This window comes from Hyperoodon ampullatus (genome assembly GCF_949752795.1).
Source record: "Hyperoodon ampullatus genome assembly, chromosome: 14".
Taxonomy (NCBI): Eukaryota; Metazoa; Chordata; class Mammalia; order Artiodactyla; family Ziphiidae; genus Hyperoodon; species Hyperoodon ampullatus.
The window spans coordinates 53,385,534-53,393,637 of NC_136927.1; positions in this window are offsets into that span (position 1 = coordinate 53,385,534).

The window sequence follows — 8,104 nt, forward strand, 5'->3', positions numbered from 1 at the left end:
TATGCACAGCATGTTAATTCGTGAGCATCTCTGGAGCCAGGAATTGGAACATGGAAAGAAGAAGGTAGGTAGTGGGTGTTTGGCACGGTTGGGGGGCAGTTACTTGTTATACAAAAATCGATTGCCTGCAAGTTATCTGAGGGAAAGACTTCACAAGTTAATTTGTCTTTTCTGTCAGTTTGTACTCCTCTGCTGTTTCCTTCACACAGGCCCATGCACTGACAGTCCTCAATGTCAACAAGGGCACGACCCCCAGGTCCTTACAGCATTTGGGTCCTGTCCCCTTTGCGTCAGGACATGGGGTGAGCTATGGGGAGAAGTACTTCTCTGGGCCCAGAAGGGTGTTAGTCATGAGTTCCCTCTTCACAGCTCCCAGGTTGCCCTGGGCCAGCAGTGAGGGGCTGGATCCCAGTGACCCAGGTGTTCATGTGTCTTCTATGAATTCACTTGTGTGTTTGTTTGTTTATTTATTTATTTATTAAAAAATATTTATCGGGACTTCCCTGGTGGCGCAGTGGTTAAGAATCCACCTGCCCATGCAGGGGACATGGGTTCGAGCTCTGGTCCAGGAAGATCCCACATGCCACGGAACAACTAAGCCCATGCAACACAACTACTGAGCCTGTGCTCTAGAGCCCGCGAGCCACAACTACTGAGCCCACATGCCACAACTACTGAAGCTCACATGCCTAGAGCCCGTGTTCTGCAACAATGAGAAGACTGTGCAATGCAACTAAGAGTAGCCCCTGCTTGCTGCAACTAGAGAAAGCCCGTGCACAGCAATGAAGACCCAATGCAGCCAAAAAATTAATTAATTAATTAAATTTTTATTTATTTATTTGGCTGCACTAGGTCTTAGTTGTGGCATGCGGGATCTAGTTCCCTGACCAGGGATCAAACCCTGGTCTTCTGCACTGGGAGCTCGGAGCCTTAACTACTGGACCACCAGGGAAGTCCCTCACTTGTGTGTTTATGTTCAAGGCTTTCCAGAGCCTGGGGCCAGGGTAGGATCCCTCTTGCCTGAATGAAGCAGCCTTCTCCCCACAACACACACTCTCCCCCTCCCCCTCCCCCTCCCCAGGACTGCAGGTATAAAAGCAGACTTGTTGGACTGGCCTGAGGCCACCACCCTGTCTCTTAGCGTGCTTCTATACCCTGCCACCCCTTTCTCTCTAAGCATCCCTTTCTTCAGCTCTGTTCCAACTGCCTTCATCTGAGAGAGCCACCTGTTTCCAGCCAAGACCCACCCGCTTCATGTCCGAGTCTGAATCCACTGTTGGCAAATGTGTGGTAGATAGAAAGGGAGACATGATCAGCAGATTTTTTTTAATATATTTATTTATTTATTTATTTATTTGGCTGTGTTGGGTCTTCATTGCTGCACACAGGCCTTCTCCAGTTGCAGCAAGCGGGGGCTATTCTTCATTGTGGTGCGTGGGCTTCTCATTGCGGTGGCTTCTCCTGTTGCGGAGCATGGGCTCTAGGTGTGCGGGCTTCAGCAGTTGTGGCTCGTGGACTCTAGAGCGCAGGCTCAGTAGTTGTGGCGCACTGGCTTAGTTGCTCCACGGCATGTGGGATCTTCCTGGACCAGGGCTCGAACCTGTGTCCCCTGCATTGGCAGGTGGATTCTTAACCACTGCACCACCAGGGAGGCCCTGATCAGCACATTTTTGTCCTATTTTTTGCTGAAAAACCCCCGCTGCATGATAGCTGAGCTGCAATGTAGACTGGAAAATGTAGACAGGAAGGAAAGGGGTCTACAGTCAACCAAAGAAATGGCAACTGTATTTCTTCATTCTTGGATCTGAAGTGTACCGGGTAAAGTAAATCCTTACGACTGTGTAACAAACAGCCCAAGATGCCAATGGTTGAGCACAATGAAAGTTCCGTCCTGGATCCTATAACATTCCAGTGTGGATGTTCCTGGTCAAAGGCTTCCTGGGCATCTCTCCTCCCATCAGTGATTCTGGGACCCGGGCTCCTTCTGTCTCACAGCTTCACCTCCTCTGGTTCCTTAGGGTCCTCTCCATTCACCTGGCAAATGAGAGACAGAGCTTGGAGGATTGCACAAGAGGGTTTTACAGCACTTCTTGTGGAGGTTACATACTTCACTTCCTTCTACACTGCATCGGCCAGAAATCAATTGCCTGACCCACCCCCATCTGTATGAGAGGCTAGGAAATGTGTTTAGATGTGGAAACAGTATTAGAGTGAGGCAAGCGAGGCACTCATCTCAGACTGAAGGTTTCAGGGGATGCCAAAAAAACTCAGTAGGTTTTGAGTGTCTTGTTGATGTTTGCTTCCATTAAAGCCAGGAAGGTAAAATTATAATAAATTCTGGTTTTGGTATAAATAAAGTCTTTAAACTTAAAATAGTGTTGTGAGTTTTAATAGACCTCCTTTTCAATTTTTCAATATTTTTGCCAACTCTTTAGTATTCTGTTAAAAATTATCCATTAAAAATACATGTAAGCATGTACATAGGGGCCCACACTTCTCTGTGTCTGGTAGGAAATGTATCTAGATCTTGAGGAACACGTAAGAGTCTCTGCCAAATCCCCATACTTTATTCTCATCCTTTACTTATTTTATTCTTCATCTTTCTTCTTTAATAATGAATGCCTTTAAGCAGGACACTTTCCTCTGCATACATGCTCATTGTGTCCAAGGTTTTGGTGTTGTGTTTTCCTTCTTATTGCTTCCTAAGGGGTTTGTTATTTCTCTTTTGATTTCTTTTTGATCCAAGAGTTATTTAAGAGTGCATCTCTTTATCTCCCAGTGTATGTAGTTAAGATTTTTTGGTCCCATTAAAATAAATCAGCCTTATTGAGCTATGAGTCACATACCATACGGTTCACTCATTTGTTTTTTATTTATTTCAAAAATTTTTTTGTCATTCAACAAGTGTGCCTGCTGTCTTTATTTTTCTTAATTAATTTTTATTGGAGTATAGTTGATTTACAATGTTGTGTTAGTTTCTGCTGTACAGCAAAGTGAATCAGTTATACATATACATATATCCACCCTTTTTTAGATTCTATTCCCATATAGGTCATTACAGAGTATTGAGTAGAGTTCCCTGTGTAGTAGGTCTTTATTAGTTAGCTATTTTATATATAGTAGTGTCAGTTCACTCACTTCAAGTGTATAATTCTATGGTTTTGGTATACATTATTAATTTTTAAAACTTGTGGTAAAATATACATAACAAAATTTTCTGTTTTAGCCTTTTTTTTAGTGGCATTACTTACACTCACAATGTTGTACAACCATCACCACTATCTATTTACAAAACTTTTCCACTACCCCAGACAAAAACTTCTTTCTTTTGCATGTAGATATCCAATTCTCCCAGCACCATTTACTGAAGGAAACTTGTGTAGTTTTTTAATCGTTGCTCTAGGGATTATAATATATGTACTTAATTTTTCAGTTCAGTTAAAATTAATATTTTACCACTTCAAGTGACATGAAGAAAACTTACAACCATAGAGTTCTCTTTACCCTTCACTTTATGTTGTAATTATCATATGTATTAAACTTATAATCATGGAAAATCTCACCAGTAATGTTATAATTTTTGCTTTTGATAGTCATATATATTTTAAAGAATTTAAGGGGAGGGCTTCCCTGGTGGCGCAGTGGTTGAGAGTCCGCCTGGCGATGCAGGGGACACGGGTTTGTGCCCCGCTCCGGGAAGATCTCACATGCCACGGAGCGGCTGAGCCCGTGAGCCATGGCTGCTGAGTCTGTGCGTCCGGAGCCTGTGCTCCGCAACAGGAGAGGCCACAGCAGTGAGAGGCCCGCGTACCGCAAAAAAAAAAAAAAAAAATTTAAGAGGAGAAGATAACCTCTTCTATTCACCTAGATAATTACCATTTCTGTTGCTCATCCTGCATCCCTGAAGTTCCAAGTTTCCCTGGGGTATCGTTTCTCTTCCCCGTGAAGAACTTCCTTTAGAATCTCTTTTAGAGCAGGTTTGCTGGCCATGAGTCCATTCAGTTTTCCTTCATTTGAGAATATGTACTTCGTCTTCATAACTGAAGGATGTTTTTGCTGGATGTAGAATCTGGGTTGACAGCGCTTTTCATTCAGCACTTTAAACATGTAGTTCTGCTGTCTTCTTGTCCTCCAGGCTTTCTGATGAGAAATCTGCATGTGTTTCAATTATTGTCCCCTGTGTGTCATGCTTTGTGATTCTCTGGCAGCTCTCAAGATTTCTCTCTTTATCTTTAGTTTTCAGTGGTTTGATTATGATGCGTATGGAGATGGTTTTGAGTTTATCCTGTCTGGAGTTCACTGAGCTTCTTAAATCTTTAAATTGATCTCTTTTAAGTATTTGAGAAGTTTGCAGCCATTGTTTGTTCAAACATTGTTTTCTGCATTGATCTCTATCTCCTCTTCTTCCAGAATTCCGATGACACATATGTTAGACCTTTTTATTTTGTCCCCTGGGTCTCTAAGGCTCTGTTCATTTCTATAAATCTTATTTTTCCTGGCTGTTCAAGTTGGATAGTTTCTTTTGATCTGTTTTTAAGTTTACTGACTCTTTCCTCTGTCATCTCAATTCTGCTACTGAACTCTTCCAATTAGCTTTTTGTTTCAGCAAGATCATGTCTGTCAGCTTTAAAGTTTTCATTTGACTCTTTCTTATGGGTTATATTTTCTGCTAAGATGTTTGTCTTTCCATCCATTTCAAGACTGTTCACCTTTATTTCGTGGAACAAGGTTGTCATCGCTGTGTTAAAGTCTTTGTCTAACAATTCTAACAATTGTGTCATCTCGAGGTGTGCGTCTTTTGCCTTGTGGGTTGTTGAGATTTTCCTGTTTCTTTCTATCTCAAGTAATTTTGGACTACATCCTGGACATTTTAACTATTGCTCTATGAGATGCTGGGTCCTATTACAATCTTTGGAGAGTGTTGATTTCTCTGTTTTGGCAGCAAGTTGAGCTGACTAACTTCAGCTCAAAGTCCCAACGTGCCTTCCGTGGGCTGTGATTCTAAAGCCATTTCCATTTTCAAAAACTTGGCTGTGGAGTTTGGATCTGCCCTGTGTGTGCATCCCACCCCCTTCCTCTCCTTCTCCGCCTGCCCCTCCACTGCCCATGGGCCACCCTGGGACTGAGTGGGGATCTACAGCACAGTTTAGTTCTTGAAGCCTTTAGTATGTTTTTAGGATCAGTTCCATGTATGTGTATCTTGGACATGGGTTCCATATGCAGCTGATGGAATTCCTCTTTCAAGCTTCCTCCTCTTAAAGACAGAAAGCCGAGATTTTAGCTTCCTCATCACTTCTTGCATGCACTTCTTGTAACTACATCTGCCTTTAGGGGAAGCAGTGAGAGGGAGGGGAGAGAGAAAAGCAAGGGGGGTGCCTCCCAGGCTCTTTCAACAACAAGGGCTCTCTTTCCTAGTTTCTGTGGTCAGGGAGAAGGATTTTTTTCTCTCTCCTAGTTTCTGTCAGGGTGAGCATGGCTGCCGCTGCAGCTGGGTTGCGTGAGAGTGCATCTTTGGGTCTTACCTCGGGGCAGAGCTGGGTAGGATCACAAAATAAAGCCAGGGTTCTCCTCCTACTCTCTCTGTAGTCATCCTCTGATTGGAGAAGGAGGGTTTTTGTTGGAGCTTTTTCTTCCTGTGCATGCTATGCAGTTCTGGGATTCAGGATGCTCTGAGTCTGAGCTGAGAGATATGGGAGGAAATCAAACCAAACCAAACCATAAACTCACTGCCATACCTTTCCATGAGTTTTGTTTTCTCTCTCCAATCTGTCTGCTATTCCTTACTTTTCAGGGTCCTCCAATTGTTGCTTCATGTATTCGTCCAGGGTTTTAGTTGTAATCAGTGGGGGAGATATAGGGTGGAGTGTATTTACTCATCTTAACCAGACCTGGGACTCCTACCTTGATATTTTCTTTTTTTTTTTTAACATCTTTATTGGAGTATAATTGCTTTACTACCTTGATATTTTCAATCCCACAAATTAGACATCGTTGGTACTGTTTTATAAGCTCAGTATTACTTTTTTTTGAATTTTATTTTATTTTTTTAATTTAATTTAATTTTTTTATACAGGTACTTTTTTTATACCACCACCACTCCCCCCCAACCGTTTGCCCTTGGTGTCCGTACATTTGTTCTCTACATCTGTGTATCTATTTCTGCCTTGAAAACCGGTTCATCTGTACCATTTTTCTAGATTCCACATACATGCATTAATATACGATATTTGTTTTTCCCTTTCTGACTTACTTCACTCTGTATGACAGTCTCTAGTCCATCCTCGTCTCTACAAATGACCCAATTTCATTCCTTTTTATGGCTGAGTAATATTCCATTGTATATGTGTACCACATCTTCTTTATCCATTCTTCTGTCGATGGGCATTTAGGTTGCTTCCATGACCTGGCTATTGTGAATAGTGCTGCAATGAACATTGGGGTGCATGTGTCATTTTGAATTATGATTTTGTCTGGGTATATGCCCAGTAGTGGGATTGCTGGGTCATATGGTAATTCTATTTTTAGTTCTTTAAGGAACCTCCATACTGTTCTCCATAGTGGCTATATCAATTTACATTCCCACCAACAGTGCAAGAGGGTTCCCTTTTCTCCACACCCTCTCCAGCATTTGTTGTTTGTAGATTTTCTGATGATGCCCATTCTAACTGGTGTGAGGTGATACCTCATTGTAGTTTTGATTTGCATTTCTCTAATGATTAGTGATGTTGAGCAGCTCTTCATGTGCCTCTTGGCCATCAATGGAACAGGATAGAAAGCCCAGAGATAAACCCACGTACCTATGGTCAATTAATCTATGACAAAGGAGGCAAGGATATACAAGGGAGAAAAGATAGTCTCTTCAATAAGTGGTGCTGGGAAAACTGGACAGCTGCATGTAAAAGAATGAAATTAGAACACTACCTAATACCATACACAAAAATAAACTCAAGGGCTTCCCTGGTGGCGCAGTGGTTGAGAGTTCGCCTGCTGATGCGGGGGATGCGGGTTCGTGCCCCGGTCTGGGGGGATCCAGCGTGCCGCGGAGCGGCTGGGCCCGTGGGTCATGGCCGCTGGGCCTGCGCGTCTGGAGCTTGTGCTCCGCAACGGGAGAGGCCACAGCGGTGAGAGGCCCGCGTACCACCAAAAATAATAATAATAATAATAAATAAACTCAAAATAGATTAAAGACATAAATGTAAGACCAGACACTATAAAACTCTTAGAGGAAAACATAGGAAGAACACTCTTCGACATAAATCACAGCAAGATCTTTTTTGACTCACCTCCTAGAGTAATGGAAATAAAAACAAAAATAAACAAATGGGACCTAATGAAACTTAAAAGTTTTTGCACAGCAAGGGAAACTATAAACAAGATGAAAAGACAACCCTCAGAATGGGAGAAAATATTTGCATATGAATCAACAGAAAAAGGATTAATCTCCAAAATATATAAATAGCTCATGCAGCTCAATATTAAAAAAACAAAGAACCCAATCAAAAAATGGGCAGAAGACCTAAATAGACATTTCTCCAAAGCTCTGTATTACTTCTGATTTACCTACATCCTTGCTTCTTTTTTCTCACCATTCCCTTTTGCACCTCAGACCTTACTTCTTTCTGTTACTTTTATTTTGTCTGTAAATGTGTTTATTTTGCTAGTGTTCTTGAAAATAATTTATCTGTGTAAATACTTCTAGGTTGACTTTTTTTTCTTAACAGTTTAGAGATAACACTGTACTTTCTTTTGGGTTCCAGTGAGGAGGTAGCTGGCTCATTCTGTAGATACTGATTTTTCATTTTGCCTGCTATTAACATCTCCTCTTTGTCTTTGGTATTTTACAGTTGGACTAGAATGTTTATAGTTGTGGACTTCTTTTTATTTATTATGCTTGCTTGGTGAATTTATTGGGCTTCCTGAAAATTCATTGTCTTGTCAAATAGTGCATATTTCCTATTTTCTCTAATCTCTCTTTCTGAAGTCGTATTATTAGACACAGCAGAATTAAAAAAAATTTTATTGGAGTATAGTTGATTTACAATGTTGTGTTAGTTTCAGGTGTACAGGAAAGTGAATCAGTTATACATATACATATATCCACTCT